Raw genomic sequence first — 18,645 nt, forward strand, 5'->3', positions numbered from 1 at the left:
GCCTATCATAACAGTACAGGAAGCCAAAAGTACTAATGATTCTCAATAGAGGGAAAAAAGAAGTTCTGAGACCATTTTTTTTCCTTTGCACTGTGATTTGTCTTTTTTTTCCCCTAGACATTTGGGTGGTTCAGGACACAGGTGTTACAATGGACATTAAAGGTCTGTCTTAATGTGTAGATCAGCTCACGGCAAGAGTTCAAGATATTCAAAATTTTGTGGTTCAGAATTCTTTGTTAGAACCGAGAATTCCTATTCCAGATTTGTTTTTTGGAGATAGAACTAAATTTCTGAGTTTCAACAATAATTGTAAACTGTTTCTGGCTTTGAAACCTCATTCCTCTGGTGACCCAGCGCAACAGGTTAGGATCGTCATTTCTTTTTTGCGTGGCGACCCTCAGGACTGGGCATTTTCTCTTGCGTCAGGAGATCCTGCATTGAGTGATATCAATGCGTTTTTCCTGGCGCTTGGATTGCTGTACGATGAGCCTAATTCAGTAGATCAGGCAGAAAAAAATTTGCTGGCTCTTTGTCAGGCTCAGGATGAGATAGAGCTATATTGCCAGAAATTTAGAAAATGGTCCGTGCTCACTCAATGGAATGAATCTGCGCTTGCAGCCATTTTCAGAAAGGGTCTCTCTGAAGCCATTAAGGATGTCATGGTGGGATTTCCTATGCCCGCTGGTTTGAATGAGTCTATGTCTTTGGCCATTCAGATCGGTCGACGCTTGCGTGAGCGTAAATCTGTGTACCATTTGGCGGTATTACCTGAGATTAAACCTGAGCCTATGCAGTGCGATAGGACTATGACCAGAGTTGAACGGCAAGAACACAGACGTCTGAATGGGCTGTGTTTCTACTGTGGTGATTCCACTCATGCTATCTCTGATTGTCCTAAGCGCACTAAGCGGTTCGCTAGGTCTGCCGCCATTGGTACTGTACAGTCAAAATTTCTTCTGTCCGTTACCTTGATATGCTCCTTGTCGTCGTATTCTGTCATGGCGTTTGTGGATTCAGGCGCTGCCCTGAATTTGATGGACTTGGATTATGCTAAACGTTGTGGGTTTTTATTGGAGCCCTTGCAGTGTCCTATTCCATTGAGAGGAATTGATGCTACACCTTTGGCCAAGAATAAGCCTCAATACTGGACCCAGCTGACCATGTGCACGGCTCCTGCACATCAGGAGGTTATTCGCTTTCTGGTGTTGCATAATCTGCATGATGTGGTCGTGTTGGGGTTGCCATGGCTACAAGCCCATAATCCAGTATTGGATTGGAATTCCATGTTGGTGTCCAGCTGGGGTTGTCAGGGGGTACATGGTGATGTTCCATTTCTGTCAATTTCGTCATCCACCCCTTCTGAGGTTCCAGAGTTCTTGTCTGATTACCGGGATGTATTTGATGAGCCCAAGTCCGATGCCCTGCCTCCGCATTGGGATTGTGATTGTGCTATCAATTTGATTCCTGGTAGTAAATTCCCAAAAGGTCGACTGTTTAATTTATCCGTGCCTGAGCACACCGCTATGCGCAGTTATGTGAAGGAATCCCTGGAGAAGGGGCATATTCGCCCGTCGTCGTCGCCATTGGGAGCAGGGTTCTTTTTTGTGGCCAAGAAGGATGGTTCGCTGAGACCGTGTATAGATTACCGCCTTCTTAATAAGATCACTGTTAAATTTCAGTACCCCTTGCCATTGTTATCTGATTTGTTTGCTCGGATTAAGGGGGCTAGTTGGTTCACTAAGATAGATCTTCGTGGTGCGTATAATCTGGTGAGAATCAGGCAAGGCGATGAATGGAAAACTGCATTTAATACGCCCGAGGGTCATTTTGAGTATCTAGTGATGCCGTTCGGACTTGCCAATGCTCCATCAGTGTTTCAATCCTTTATGCATGACATCTTCCGTGAGTACCTGGATAAATTCCTGATTGTGTACTTGGATAACATTTTGATCTTCTCGGATGATTGGGAGTCTCATGTGAAGCAGGTCAGAACGGTTTTTCAGGTCCTGCGTGCTAATTCTTTGTTTGTGAAGGGATCAAAGTGTCTCTTTGGTGTGCAGAAGGTTTCATTTTTGGGGTTCATCTTTTCCCCTTCTACTATCGAGATGGATCCGGTTAAGGTCCAAGCCATCCATGATTGGACTCAGCCGACATCTCTGAAAAGTCTGCAAAAGTTCCTGGGCTTTGCTAATTTTTATCGTCGCTTCATCTGCAATTTTTCTAGTGTTGCTAAACCATTGACCGATTTGACCAAGAAGGGTGCTGATTCGGTCAATTGGTCTTCTGCTGCTGTGGAAGCTTTTCAAGAGTTGAAGCGTCGTTTTTCTTCTGCCCCTGTGTTGTGTCAACCAGATGTTTCTCTTCCGTTCCAGGTCGAGGTTGATGCTTCTGAGATTGGAGCAGGGGCTGTTTTGTCACAGAGAGGTTCTGGTTGCTCAGTGATGAAACCATGCGCTTTCTTTTCCAGGAAGTTTTCGCCTGCTGAGCGAAATTATGATGTGGGCAACCGAGAGTTGCTGGCCATGAAGTGGGCATTCGAGGAGTGGCGTCATTGGCTTGAAGGAGCTAAGCATCGCGTGGTGGTATTGACTGATCATAAGAACTTGACTTATCTCGAGTCTGCCAAGCGCTTGAATCCTAGACAAGCTCGTTGGTCGTTGTTTTTTGCCCGTTTTGACTTTGTGATTTCGTACCTTCCGGGCTCTAAAAATGTGAAGGCGGATGCTCTGTCTAGGAGTTTTGTGCCCGACTCTCCGGGTTTATCTGAGCCGGCGGGTATCCTCAAGGAAGGAGTAATTGTGTCTGCCATCTCCCCTGATTTGCGGCGGGTGCTGCAAAAATTTCAGGCTAATAAACCTGATCGTTGCCCAGCGGAGAAACTGTTTGTCCCTGATAGGTGGACGAATAGAGTTATCTCTGAACTTCATTGTTCGGTGTTGGCTGGTCATCCTGGAATCTTTGGTACTAGAGAGTTAGTGGCTAGATCCTTTCGGTGGCCCTCTCTGTCGCGGGATGTGCGTACTTTTGTGCAGTCCTGTGGGATTTGTGCTCGGGCTAAGCCCTGCTGTTCTCGTGCCAGTGGGTTGCTTTTGCCCTTGCCGGTCCTGAAGAGGCCTTGGACACATATCTCTATGGATTTTATTTCTGACCTTCCCGTTTCTCAAAAGATGTCAGTCATTTGGGTGGTCTGTGATCGCTTTTCTAAGATGGTCCATCTGGTACCCTTGTCTAAATTGCCTTCCTCTTCTGATTTGGTGCCTTTGTTCTTCCAGCATGTGGTTCATTTGCATGGCATTCCAGAGAATATTGTTTCTGACAGAGGTTCCCAGTTTGTTTCGAGGTTTTGGTGAGCCTTTTGTGGTAGGATGGGCATTGACTTGTCTTTTACCTCGGCTTTCCATCCTCAGACTAATGGCCAGACCGAACGAACCAATCAGACCTTGGAAACATATCTGAGATGCTTTGTTTCTGCTGATCAGGATGACTGGGTGTCCTTTTTGCCTTTGGCTGAGTTCGCCCTTAATAATCGGGCCAGCTCGGCTAAGGTTTCGCCGTTTTTCTGCAATTCTGGGTTCCATCCTCGTTTCTCTTCAGGACAGGTTGAGTCTTCAGACTGTCCTGGTGTGGATACTGTGGTGGACAAGTTGCAGCAGATTTGGACTCAGGTAGTGGACAATTTGACCTTGTCCCAGGAGAAGGCTCAACTTTTCGCTAATCGCAGACGCCGTGTGGGTCCCCGACTTCGTGTTGGGGATCTGGTTTGGTTATCTTCTCGTCATATTCCTATGAAGGTTTCCTCTCCTAAGTTTAAACCTCATTTTATTGGTCCGTATAGGATTTCTGAGGTTCTTAATCCTGTGTCTTTTCGTCTGACCCTTCCAGATTCTTTTTCCATACATAACGTATTCCATAGGTCATTGTTGCGGAGATACGTGGCACCTATGGTCCCATCTGTTGAGCCTCCTGCCCCGGTTTTGGTGGAGGGGGAATTGGAGTATATTGTGGAGAAGATTTTGGATTCTCGTGTTTCAAGACGGAAACTCCAGTATCTGGTTAAATGGAAGGGTTATGCTCAGGAAGATAATTCCTGGGTTTTTGCCTCTGATGTCCATGGTCCAGATCTTGTTCGTGCCTTTCATGTGGCTCATCCTGGTCGGCCTGGGGGCTCTGGTGAGGGTTCGGTGACCCCTCCTCAAGGGGGGGGGGTACTGTTGTGAATTCTGTGGCAGAGTTCACTCCTGTGGTCACAAGTGGTACTTCGGCTGATTCTCTCTGGGAGCTTCCGTTTGTGGAGGAAAGTGGTACTGCAGCTTCTGAGTTTCCTCCCTCAGGTGATCTGGTGAGGTCGTTAGCTGCTTCTCTACTTAACTCCACCTGATGCTTTGATCCATGCTTCCTGTCAATGTTCCAGTGTTGGACTTGTGTTTCTCTGGATCATTCCTGTGGCCTGCTGCTCTGCATAGCTAAGTGCTTCTTTGCTATTTGTTGCTATTTTTTCTGTCCAGCTTGTCTATTTGTTTTGCTGGAAGCTCTGGGACGCAAAGGGTGTACCTCCGTGCCGTTAGTTCGGTACGGAGGGTCTTTTTGCCCCCTTTGCGTGGTTTTCTTTAGGGTTTTGTGTAGACCGCAAAGTTATCTTTCCTATCCTTGTTCTGTCTAGAATATCGGGCCTCACTTTGCTAAATCTATTTCATCCCTACGTTTGTCTTTTCATCTTACTCACAGTCATTATATGTGGGGGGCTGCCTTTTCCTTTGGGGTATTTCTCTGAGGCAAGGTAGGCTTATTTTTCTATCTTCAGGCTAGTTAGTTTCTCAGGCTGTGCCGAGTTGCATAGGGAGCGTTAGGCGCAATCCACAGCTGCCTCTAGTTGTGTTTGGAGAGGATCAGAAATTGCGGTCTACAGAGTTTCCACGTCTCAGAGCTCGTTCTATTATTTTGGGTTATTGTCAGATCACTGTATGTGCTCTGATCGCTATGTACATTGTGTTACTGAATTGCCTATCATAACAGGTGACACTGCACAGATATTAAAGCTACATTTCATCTATGAACTTTGTTTTCTTTTCAACATTTGAATTTATGGACTTTGATTGACACATGACACAGAGTCTCTACAATATCTACATGCTATCATCTATTTCAAAAGAATTATAATAAAGATTGTTTTAAAAGAATCAAGAAGAAGACATCAAGATGAAGACCAGATGACATCAGATGATGATCAGACCTGAGATGCTTCAAATATATATAGGGAAGTATAATAATTATATATTTTATATGAATATTAGTCACGGCTTACCGTAACATGAATTTACATATCATTATGTTATTGAGTACGTATAACAATATTATTATTATTATTATTGTTATTATGGACATTAAATTATTTTGCCAAAGGAGATGAAAAGAAGAAAAGAAGATGTTATTAATATATTTACTTTGAGGGTTCCAATCAATGTCTGTCACCCTCAAAAGGGGAATTGTTAAATATTAATTAACCCCTTCATGACCCAGCCTATTTTGACCTTAAAGACCTTGCCATTTTTTGCAATTCTGACCAGTGTCCCTTTATGAGGTAATAACTCAGGAACGCTTCAACGGATCCTAGCGGTTCCGAGATTGTTTTTTCGTGACATATTGGGCTTCATGTTAGTGGTAAAATTAGGTCTATAATTTTTGCGTTTATGTGTGAAAAAATTGGAAATTTGGTGAAAATTTTGAAAATTTCGCAATTTTCACATTTTGAATTTTTATTTTGTTAAACCAGAGAGATATGTGACACAAAATAGTTAATAAATAACATTTCCCACATGTCTACTTTACATCAGCACAATTTTGGAAACAAAATTTTTTTTCTAGGAAGTTATAAGGGTCAAAATTTGACCAGCGATTTCTAATTTTTACAACGAAATTTACAAAACCATTTTTTTTAGGGACCACCTCACATTTGAAGTCAGTTTTAGGGGTCTATATGGCTGAAAATACCCAAAAGTGACACCATTCTAAAAACTGCACCCCTCAAGGTGCTCAAAACCACATTCAAGAAGTTTATTAACCCTTCAGGTGCTTCACAGCAGCAGAAGCAACATGGAAGGAAAAAATGAACATTTAACTTTTTAGTCACAAAAATGATCTTTCAGCAACAATTTTTTTTATTTTCCCAATGGTAAAAGGAGAAACTGAACCACGAAAGTTGTTGTCCAATTTGTCCTGAGTACGCTGATACCTCATATGTGGGGGTAAACTACTGTTTGGGCGCACGGCAGGGCTTGGAAGGGAAGGAGCGCCATTTGACTTTTTGAATGAAAAATTGGCTGCACTCTTTAGCGGACACCATGTCACATTTGAAAAGCCCCCATGTGCCTAAAAATTTGAGCTCCCCCACAAGTGACCCCATTTTGGAAACTAGACGCCCCAAGGAACTTATCTAGATGCATAGTGAGCACTTTGAACCCCCAGGTGCTTCACAAATTGATCCGTAAAAATGAAAAAGTACTTTTTTTTCACAAAAAAATTCTTTTAGCCTCAATTTTTTCATTTTCACATGGGCAACAGGATAAAATGGATCCTAAAATTTGTTGGGCAATTTCTCCTGAGTACACCGATACCTCATTTGTGGGGGTAAACCACTGTTTGGGCACATGCTAAGGCTCGGAAGGGAAGGAGCGCCATTTGACTTTTTGAATGAAAAATTATCTCCATCGTTAGCGGACACCATGTCACGTTTGGAGAGCCGCCGTGTGCCTAAACATTGGAGCTCCCCCACATATGACCCCATTTTGGAAACTAGACCACCCAAGGAACTTATCTAGATGCATATTGAGCACTTTGAACCCCCAGGTGCTTCACAAATTGATCCATAAAAATGAAAAAGTACTTTTTTTTCACAAAATTTTTATTTTAGCCTCAATTTTTTTCATTTTCACATAGGCATCAGGGTAAAATGGATGCTAAAATTTGTTGGGCAATATCTCCTGAGTACACCGATACCTCACATGTAGGCGTAAACCACTGTTTAGGCGCACGGCAAGGCTCGGAAGGGAAGGAGCGCCATTTGACTTTTTGAATGAAAAAATAACTCCAATCTTTAGCGGACACCATGTCACGTTTGGAGAGCCATCGTGTGCCTAAACATTGGAGCTCACCCACATGTGACCCCATTTTGGAAACTAGACCACCCAAGGAACTTATCTAGATGCATATTGAGCACTTTGAACCCCCAGGTGCTTCACAAATTGATCCATAAAAATGAAAAAGTACTTTTTTTTCACAAAATTTTTATTTTAGCCTCAATGTTTTTCATTTTCACATGGGCATCAGGGTAAAATGGATGCTAAAATTTGTTGGGCAATATCTCCTGAGTACACCGATACCTCACATGTAGGCGTAAACCACTGTTTGGGCGCACGGCAAGGCTCGGAAGGGAAGGAGCGCCATTTGACTTTTTGAATGAAAAAATAACTCCAATCTTTAGCGGACACCATGTCACGTTTGGAGAGCCGCCGTGTGCCTAAACATTGGAGCTCCCCCACATATGACCCCATTTTGGAAACTAGACCACCCAAGGAACTTATCTAGATGCATATTGAGCACTTTGAACCCCCAGGTGCTTCACAAATTGATCCATAAAAATGAAAAAGTACTTTTTTTTCACAAAATTTTTATTTTAGCCTCAATTTTTTTCATTTTCACATAGGCATCAGGGTAAAATGGATGCTAAAATTTGTTGGGCAATATCTCCTGAGTACATCGATACCTCACATGTGGGGGTAAACCACTGTTTGGACGCACGGCAAATCTCGGAAAGGAAGGTGCGCCATTTCACTTTTTGAATGAAAAATTAGCTCCAATCGTTAGCGGACACTATGTTGTGTATGGAAGGTATGTAGTGTATGTCAGGTTGGTGTGTGTGTGGTGTAGTATTCACCACACACACACACACACCTGACGTACACTATACCACACCACACCAAACTGACGTACACTACGCCATACACACCCTGACACTACGTCAGGTTGGGTTGTGTAGTGTATGTTAGGTTGGTGTGTGGTGTAGTGTACGTCAGGTAGGTGTGTGTGGTGTAGTGTACACCACACACACACACCAACCTGACGTACACTATACCACACCACACACCAACCTGATGTACACTACGCAACACACACCAATCTGACACACTACGTCAGGTTGGTGTGTGTGGTGTAGTGTATGTCAGGTTGGGGTGTGGTGAAGTGTACGTCAGGTAGGTGTGTGTGGTGTAGTGTACACCACACACACACACCAACCTGACGTACACTATACCACACCACACACCAACCTGATGTACACTACACCACACACACCAATCTGACACACTACGTCAGGTTGGTGTGTGTGGTGTAGTGTATGTCAGGTTGGGGTGTGGTGTACTGTACGTCAGGTTGGTGTGTGTGTGTGGTGTTGTGTATATCAGCCTGGTGTGGGTGAGTTCTGTAGTGGAATATCAGGATGTGGCTAGTCCACGGACGTGTGATGAATTCTGAAGCATTCATTCAAACACAGTGCAGGTTTGTCGGGACACGTTTCACATTGGAAACGAGTTTCCCTTCTTACCCCCCTTTTATAGCACACCCGGCACCTTTTTTTTGCTCTCCCCTCACAGGGAAAATGTTGCACCGGTACCATACGGGAACCTTGAGTTCCAGGGGTGCTGGGGCCCGCTCCTTCCACGCCTCCAATCAGGGCCTTTATCACCGCCTCCTGGAACTGAAGGAAGGTGTTGTTGGTCTGGCCTGCACATCGTGATAGCACGTATGCGTTATACAGTGCCATTTGTACGATGTGCACAGCCAGTTTTTTATACCACACCTTCGTTTTCCGCATGGCACTATAGGGCTGGAGGACTTGATCAGAAAGATCAACTCCCCCCATGTGTTTGTTGTACCACAGCGCACAGTCCAGTTTGTGGACCTGTGCTGGGGTACCTCGAACAGTGCTGGCCGTGGTGCCGGGACCATGGATTGTTGTCAAGAAAAAGACGTCCCTTTTGTCTTTGAACTTGACCGCAAGCATGTTGCCACTACATTGGGCCCGGCTCTCACCCTTTGGGAGAACCTGCTCAATTAGTGACAAAGGGAGACCCCTCTCGTTTCTGCGCACAGTACCGCAAGCGACAGGAGCTCTGGCAGAGAGGGATTGAAAGAGTGGGATGCTTGTATAAAAGTTATCAACGTACAGATGGTAACCTTTATCAAGCAGTGGGTGGACCAAATCCCACACTATTTTCCCACTCACCCCCAGAGCAGGTGGACATTCTGGGGGCTGGATACTGCTGTCCTTTCCTTGATAAACTCTAAAGCTGAGAGTGTACCCTGAGGTACTCTCACAGATCTTGTAGAGTTATATCCCGTACCTCGCCCTTTTGCTTGGCAGGTACTGACGGAACTGAAGCCTCCCTTTGAAGTGGATGAGGGATTCATCCACACAAATTTCCCTTTGGGGAATGTACACTTCAGCAAACTTGTTGCTGAAGTGTTCGATGACCGGCCGAATTTTGAACAGTCTATCAAAACTCGGGTCATCGCGAGGAAGGATGTCCGTATTGTCCCTAAAGTGGAGAAATTTATGAATCGCCTCAAAACGTTTGCGATTCATAACCATGCCAAATATTGGAGTTTGATATAAAATATCAGTACTCCAGTATTGGCGAATTTCTGGTTTCTTCACAATTCCCATGTGAAGGACCAGTCCCCAATATTTCATCATTTCTACGGAGTCAACGGGATTCCAAGTAGAAAATGATGAACTTGGGTTTTGGGCAAAAAATTGCAGGGCGTACAAATTTGTTTGCTCCACCATGAGACTGACGATTGACTCCGAGAAAAAGACTTTGAAAAAGTCTATCTCCCGGAGGTTGGCAGTCTCAAATTGGATTCCTGATTGGGGAATGAAATCAGGAATCCGTGGAGCAAAGTTTTCAGGGACGGGGGTCCAGACGGGGGCACTAGTGCTAGGTTGGGCGTCACTAGCACTAGGTTGGGGGTCACTTACACTTGGCTCTGACTCTCCTCCCCTGGGCTCCGGCTCCCCTCCCCTGGGCTCCGGACGATTTCTCAACCTGCGACATCTTGGGGGTGGTGAGTCGGTGTCACTAGGGGAGGAAGAGTGGGAGGAATACAGAAAAGTGGGGTCCTCTCCCTCACTATCAGCTTCGGAGGCAAGAAAGGAATATGCCTCCTCAGCTGAGTACAGCCTTTGTGACTGGGATGACTGGGATGAGCGGGACATTGTGTGTGTGGTGCGTGTGCGTGTGTAAAAAAAATCTAAACTTTATTATAGTGTTGCGTGTGCGTGTGTATGTGCGAGTGTTTGGTGAAACTCTTCTGCAGGAGGAGGCTATCAGGTGCGGGGAGCTGTCAGACGCGTGTGGGGGCTGTCAGGCGCGTGGGGGCTGTCAGGCGCGGGGGGCTGTCAGGCGCGGGGGGACAGGAGGGGGCTGAGGAGATGCAGCGTCAGATGGAGATGAAGCTGGCAGCAGCAGGTGATCAGGGGGGCATGGGGTGATCAGGGGGGCAGGGGGTGATCAGGGGGTGTAGGGGGTGATCAGGGGGGGCAGGGGGTGATTAGCAGTGATCACTAAAGAGGGTGATCACCAGGGGAGGAGGGGATGACAGACGCAGGGGGCGGTAGGAGAGAAAAAAACACAGCAGCAGGTGATAAAGGGTGGCAGAGGGGTGATCAGGTGGACGGGGGGGTATTGGCAGGGGGTGATCAGGGGGGGCAGGGAGTGATCAGGGGGGGCAGGGGGTGATTAGCGGTGATCACTGAAGAGGGTGATCACCAGGGGAGGAGGGGCTGACAGACGCAAACGCGGTAGGAGAGAAGAAAACACAGCAGCAGCAGCAGGTGATAAAGGGGGGCAGAGGGGTGATCAGGTGGACAGGGGGGGGGGGGCAGGGGGTGATCAGGGGGGGTAGGGGGTGAGCGGGGGGGGAAGGGGGTGATTAGCGATGATCACTGAAGAGGGTGATCACCAGGGGAGGAGGGGCTGACAGACGCAGGGGGCAGTAGGAGAGAAAACACAGCAGCAGCAGCAGCAGGTGATAAAGGGGGGCAGGGGGTGATCAGGTGGACGGGGGGGGCAGGGGGTGATCGGGGGGGGGGGTAGGGGGTGATCAGGGGGGGCAGGGGGTGATTAGCAGTGATCACTAAAGAGGGTGATCACCAGGGGAGGAGGGGCTAACAGATGCAGGGGGCGATAGGAGAAAAGAAAATAGAGCAGGAACTGGTGATAAAGGGGGGCTGGGGGGTGATCGGGGGGGGCAGGGGGGAGGGAGCGGAGGTTGGGGGGAGTGGAGGACAGGAGAGGGGAGGTACCTGTCCTCATCAGCAGCGGTGGTACTGGCGGTAGCAGTGGGGGAGGCGGCGGTAGCAGTGGGGGATACGGCGGCGGCGCTCTGAAGAGGTGTGCGGCGGCTGCGGCGGCGATCGCGGTGTCTGGGGGGGCAGGTGAGCAGTCGGGCACCTCGCTCCTCAGCTTCCACGGATGGGATGAAGCTGAGGAGCGAGGCAGACACTATTTTTCTCCGCCCCTCCAGCTCTGATTGGAGTGCTAGCGTCACATGGACGCTAGCTCCAATCAGAGCTGGAGGGGGTTAAAAAAAGGTCAGCAGCGGTGATCGTAGCCAAAGGCAAAGCCACCCCCCCTGGGGTGAAGTACAGGTCCCCCTGCACCTGCGGGTACGGTGACATTTGAATGACCCCGTCACCGGACCCGCAGGGAAGCATTCCCGCCATGACGCCACATAGGCGTCATGGGTCGGATTGGCACCGACTTTCATGACGCCTACGTGGCGTCATGGGTCGGGAAGGGGTTAATAATTGAATTATTCTTATTCTCAATTCTGTACTGAGCACATTGCTTCTTGCTGACATTACAAAAAGCTATTTCTGTGTATGTAGCTCAGAGTATAAGTTAACACCATATAGAGAGAACACGTGATCTGTGGGACACATTTATAAACACAGCTCTTAGGAGGAGAGGGGGTTGTCACCTCCTGCTTTCACCATCATTCTCCATGGACATCAGACAAGTCACACAAGGAAGGAACAGCTGATAGCCATGATTCAATTCCATGAAAGAAATATGATTTCTACTACATCTCCGAAATGATGAGTAACAAGCGCTGATATTTACAAATGGACAATCTGTTCGTAACTATTTCATCTATTTTTATGTTTTGCTGCAATGTGGTTTTTCTGTAGACAATTCAATAAACCACTACATTTTTTATGAAAATACCTTGACATTTTTTCTTTTAGAGTAACGCACCTGGTAAAGTCCTAATTAAATAAATGTGCGAAATAAGAATATTTAACAAGCTGTAAACAGTTATGGTAGTAAGCAAAGTGAGTGCATTAGTTGCAACCCCCCCCCCCCAAAAAAAAAAGTGCTAAATATAAGGCACCTGTACGTGATTAATAAATATAGATAATAGGTATATACGTACAGCATAATACAGCTCTGGCAAAAATTAAGAGACAACCACATCGAAACTCTGTCATGGGCAGCCCAATCTCCAGACCTGAACCCCATTGAAAACCTTTGGAATGTAATCAAGCAGATGATGGATAGTCACAAACCATCAAAAAAGAAGAACTGCTTAAATTTTTGCACCAGAAGCAGTGTGAAAGGCTGGTGGAAAGCATGGCAAGATGCATGAAAGCTCTGATTAAAAATCATGGTTATTCCATGTATGGCTCCACCCATCCTGTCCTGGTATGTGTGGCTCCCCCCCATCCTATCCTGGTATGTGTGGCTCCCCCTGTTGTATGCATGGTTCCCCCGGTCCCGCATGACTCACCCCCCGTCTCATCGTTGTATGCATAGCTCACACATCCCCGTTCTACTCACCCTCCTCGCACCATCGCTGCATCTCCTTTGTCCTCTCCTGTGCTGAGCGGTCACATGGCACCGCTCATTAAGGTAATGAATATGCACTCCATGCCTATGGAAGTGGAGACGCATGCATATTCATTACCTTAATGAGCGGTAGCACTTGATTGTTCAGCACAGTCTCCTCTACTCCAGACCCTTGGAACCATACGCACCGCACACGCCGATTCCGATTTCCGATACCCGATACTTGCAGTATCGGAATGCTCAACACTACTTGTCACTCGAGTAATGCCTGAAAAAAGGAGTGATTTGGCGATATACTTGTGTCTGAATGCATCCTATCCAGACATGTGTGCAACTCAAGAATATTGTTGTTGAGGAGGTAAAATCCTGCAGTCATTTGCCCCAACAACAGTTTGAGACAGTTCTGGAAGGCTGCATTCCGATTCAGGGGGAATAGCTGAGGCAAGACCCCACGCCCATCTGGGACTACGGAAGCGAACGGGGCGAAACGAGCTGAGGACATATCTCGTCGTTCATGAGATTGTTTTGGGATCCCTTGGACTCGTGTGGACTATTGCTTTGTTAGCTGGCACAAGGATTATCGGGAGGTGCCCCCGAACCTGTTCCATTGGACTAATTGTGGACTCTGTAGATCTACCTGCATGTGTTGTTCCAGCGTTATTGATAATAAATCTGTGGAATCATCCCTTGGCCTGTTGTCCCTTCTTGCTCTGCCGTACACCCCGTCACATGGGTAGCAAGTGTTTTTCTTGGAATGCTGTGTTTTTTGGCCGCCATGCATAACGCCTTTTTGTATGACCAAACAACTCAATCTTAGTTTCATCAGTCCACAGGACCTTCTTCCAAAAAGAAATTGGCTTCTCCAAATGTGCTTTTGCATACCTCAGCCGACTCTGTTTGTGGCGTGCTTGCAGAAATGGCTTCTTTCGTATCACTCTCCTGTACAGCTTCTCCTTGTGCAAAGTGCGTTGTATAGTTGACCGATGCACAGTGACACCATCTGCAGCAAGTTGATGCTGCAGCTCTCTGGAGGTGGTCTGAGGATTGTCTTTGACTGATCTCACCATTCTTCTTTTCTGCCTTTCTGATGTTTTTCTTGGTCTGCCACTTCTGGCCTTAACAAGAACTGTACCTGTATTCTTCCATTTCCTTACTATGTTCCTCACAGTGGAAATTGACAGGTTAAATCTCTGAGACAGCTTTTTGTATCCTTTCCCTGAACAACTATGTTGAATAATCTTTGTTTTCAGATCATTAGACAGTTGTTTTGAGGAGCCCATGATGCCACTCTTCAGAGGAGATTCAAACAGGAGAACAACTTGCAAGTGGCCTCTTTAAGTAGCTTTCCTCATGATTGCATACACCTGGCTATGAAGTTCAAAGCTCAATGAGGCTAGAAAACCAAAAAAAGTGCTTTAGTAAGTCAGTAAAAAGTAGGTAGGAGTATTTAAAACAAGAAAATGATAAGGGTGCCCATACTTATGCACCTGTCAAATTTTGTTTAAATGCAGATTGCACATTTTCTGCTAGTACAATAAACCTCATTTCAAGGCAGAAACATTACTGTGTCCAACAGTTATTAGATATATGAAACTGAAATAGCTGTTGCAAAAATTTTTTTATAAAACATTAAGCTTAAGATTGATAGGGGTGCCCAAACTTTTTCATATAACTGTATATTGTTATTACTTGGCCCTGGCTGAAACCAAAAAGAAAAGGTTACACATGTAAACAATTTTACTTAGTAAATGGGGTGGGATATATTTACCTTCTGCTCACCATCGTCGACCGGAGGAATGACAGGGCTCTTGCATACTTGTACTTCAAGCTCCTGCATCCTCCCGATTCACTCGGGGCCTGCATCCCCTTGTTGAACTCCTTCTTAATCTTGATCCCTGATTGACTGCGACTGCTTGATAACTCTTTCCCCTGTAAAGTGAAAGCACAAATTGGTTAGTATACAACACGTTACATCCAGCAACATAACTTACTGAACTGTGAATACTTACGCGCTTAATTCTGGGCCCAAACATCAAGGTCCTCCCAATGGTCCACAACTTTGTGGCATACTTCCTCCCAGAGCCGATGGGTCACACCAAGATCTGCATGGCGGCAGCCCCCCATATTCCACAGCAGCTCCCACTCTCGGATTAGATCGATGAAAAGGTCGATGTCAAGACCGGCCTCCTCACCGTCCGAGTCCAGAGCACGCTGTGAAGCCTGTTAAAAAAGACAAAAAACAAAAACATTACACTTACATTCTCAACATGAAATGGAAAGGAAAAAAAAATATATATATATATCTATATATATATACTGTATAAAAATGTACTTACTTGATGGCGACCGCCCTGATGCTCATGCTGCCGACCTTGGGAGATGCTTTGAGGACCTCTAGATCGAGCCCCCAAATCGGAAGACTAAAAAAAACAAAAAAACAAACATTATGTGCTGGGATGTAGGCTTATGTGTTGTGTGTACTGTGATGTCTGTAATGATCTGTTTTTATGTGTTGGGTGTACTGTGATGTCTGTGGTGATGTGGTTCTGTGATGCATGCAAGAAACTTACCAATTGCGAGCCCGCTCCGGGTATTTCTTCACTCTGTCCGTCTCCTTCTGGAGGCACCTCAAATGCTGCAGCTTCCTATTATATAAAATGATATATTACTAATATATACAGTACAACCCCTTTCTGACATTAGACATACTATCCCGTCGAGGTGGGGTGGGCCCGTATGACCACCGACGGGATAGTACGTCATATGCGATCGGCCGTGCTCACGGGGGGAGCGCGGCCGATCGCGGCCGGGTGATAGCTGACTATCGCAGCTGTCATCCGGCACTATGTGCCAGGAGCGGTCACGGACCGCCCCTGGCACATTAACCCCCGGCACACTGTGTTCCGGCGGTATAGGGAAGCATCGCGCAGGGAGGGGGCTCCCTGCGAGCTTCCCTGAAACCCCAGGAGCAACGCGATGTGATCGCGTTGCTGCGAGGGTCTCCTACCTACTTCCTCGCTGCAACAGGCCAGGATCCAAAATGGCCACGGCATCCGGGTCCTGCAGGGAGGCGGCTTCACAGCGCCTGCTCAGAGCAGGCGCCGGGAAGCCTCCAGGAGTGCACGTCAGATCGCTGATTTGACACAGTGCACAGCAAAGTGTCAGATCAGCGATCTTACACTATAACATGATATTCCCCCCTGGGGCAATGTTATAGTGTAAAAAAATATATATTCACATGGGTAAAAAAAATTTTAAAAAAATTCCTAAAAAAAATAAATATATATATTGTTCCTATAAATACATTTCTTTATCTAAATAAAAAAATAAATAAAAGTACACATATTTAGTATCGCCGCATTCGTAATGACCCGAACTATAAAACTGTCCCAATACTTAACCCCTTCAGTGAACACCGTAAAAAAAAACGAGGCAAAAAACAACACTTTATTATCATACCGCCAAACAAAAAGTGGAATAACACGCGATCAAAAAGACGGATATAAATAACCATGGTACCGCTGAAAATGTCATCTTGTCCCGCAGAAAACGAGCCAAAACACAGCATCATCAGCAAAAAAATAAAAAAGTTATAGTCCTCAGAATAAAGCGATGCAAAAAAATTATTTTTTCTATAAAATAGTTTTATTGTATAAAAGCGCCAAAACATAAAAAAAGATATAAATGAAGCATCGCTGTAATCGTACTGACCCGAAGAATAAAACTGCTTTATCCATTTTACCAAACACGGAACGGTATTAACGCCTCCCCCAAAAGAAATTCATGAATAGCTGGTTTTTGGTCATTCTGCCTCACAAAAATGGGAATAAAAAGCGATCAAAAAATGTCACGTGCCCGAAAATGTTACCAATAAAAACATTAACTCGTCCCGCAAAAAACAAGACCTCACATGACTCTGTGGACCAAAATAATGAAAAATTATAGCTCTCAAAATGTGGTAATGCAAAAAATATTTTTTGCAATAAAAAGCGTCTTTCAGTGTGTGATGGCTGCCAATCATAAAAATCCGGTAAAAAACCTGCTATAAAAGTAAATCAAACCCCCCTTCACCACCCCCTTAGTTAGGGAAAAATTAAAAAATTAAAAAAATGTATTTATTTCCATTTTCCCATTAGGGTTAGGGCTAGGGTTAGGGTTAGGGCTAGGGTTAGGGTTAGGGTTGGGGCTAGGGTTAAGGCTACAGTTAGGGTTGGGGCTAAAGTTAGGGTTAGGGTTGGGGCTAAAGTTAGGGTTAGGGTTTGGATTACATTTACGGTTGGGAATAGGGTTGGGATTAGGGTTAGGGGTGTGTCAAGGTTAGGGGTGTGGTTAGGGTTACCATTGGGATTAGGGTTAGGGATGTGTTTGGATTAGGGTTTCAGTTATAATTGGGGGGTTTCCACTATTTAGGCACATCAGGGGCTCTCCAAACGTGGCATGGCGTCCGATCTCAATTCCAACCAATTCTGCATTGAAAAAGTAAAACAGTGCTCCTTCCCTTCCGAGCTCTCCCATACGCCCAAAAGAGGTTTACCCCAACATATGGGGTATCAGCGTACTCAGAACACATTGGACAACAACTTTTGGGGTCCAATTTCTCCTGTTACCCTTTGTGAAAATACAAAACTGGGGACTAAAAAATAATTTTTGTGGATAAAAAGATTTTTTATTTTCACAGCTATGCGTTATAATCTGTAGTGAAACACTTGGGGGTTCAAAGTTCTCACAAGACATCTAGATAAGTTCCTTGGGGGGTCTAGTTTATAATATGGAGTCACTTGTGGAGGGTTTCTACTGTTTAGGTACATTAGGGGCTCTGCAAACGCAATGTGACACCTGCAGACCATTCCATCTAAGTCTGCATTCCAAATGGCCCTTCTTCCCTTCCGAGCTCTGCCATGCGCTCAAATGGTGGTTCCCCCCACTGGACATCAACTTTTGGGGTCCAATTTCTCCTTTTAATCTTGGAAAAATACAAAACTGGGGGATAAAATATAATTTTTGTGGAAAAAAAGATTTTTATTTTCAAGGCTCTGCGTTATAAACTGTAGTGAAACATTTGGGGGTTCAAAGTTCTCAAAACACATCTAGATGAGTTCCTTAGGTGGTCTACTTGCCAAAATGGTGTCACATTTGGGGGGTTTCAATGTTTAGGCACATCAGGGACTCTCCAAACGCAACATGGCGTCCCATCTCAATTCCAGTCAATTTTGCATTGAAAAGTCAAATGGCGCTCCTTCGCTTCCGAACTCTGCCATGCACCCAAACAGTGGTTTACCCCCACATATGGGGTATCGGCGTACTCAGGACAAATTGTGCAACAACTTTTGGGGTCCATTTTCTCCTGTTACCCTTGGTAAAATAAAACAAATTGGAGCTGAAATAAATTTGTTGTGAAAAAAAGTTAAATGTTCATTTTTATTTAAATATTCCAAAAATTCCTGTGAAACACCTGAAGGGTTAATAAACTTCTTGAATTGGGTTTTGAGCACCTTGAGGGGTGCAGTTTTTAGAATGGTGTCACACTTGGTTATTTTCTATCATATAGACCCCTCAAAATTACTTCAAATGAGATGTGGTCCCTAAAAAAAGGTGCAAAAATGAGAAATTGCTGGTCAATTTTAACCCTTATAACTCCCTAACAAAAAAAAAATTTTGGTTCCAACATTGTGCTGATGTAAAGTAGACATGTGGTAAATGTTACTTATTAAGTATTTTGTGTGACATATCTGTTAGGGCT

This window comes from Ranitomeya imitator, chromosome 1 (genome assembly GCF_032444005.1).
Source record: "Ranitomeya imitator isolate aRanImi1 chromosome 1, aRanImi1.pri, whole genome shotgun sequence".
Lineage (NCBI taxonomy): Eukaryota > Metazoa > Chordata > Amphibia > Anura > Dendrobatidae > Ranitomeya > Ranitomeya imitator.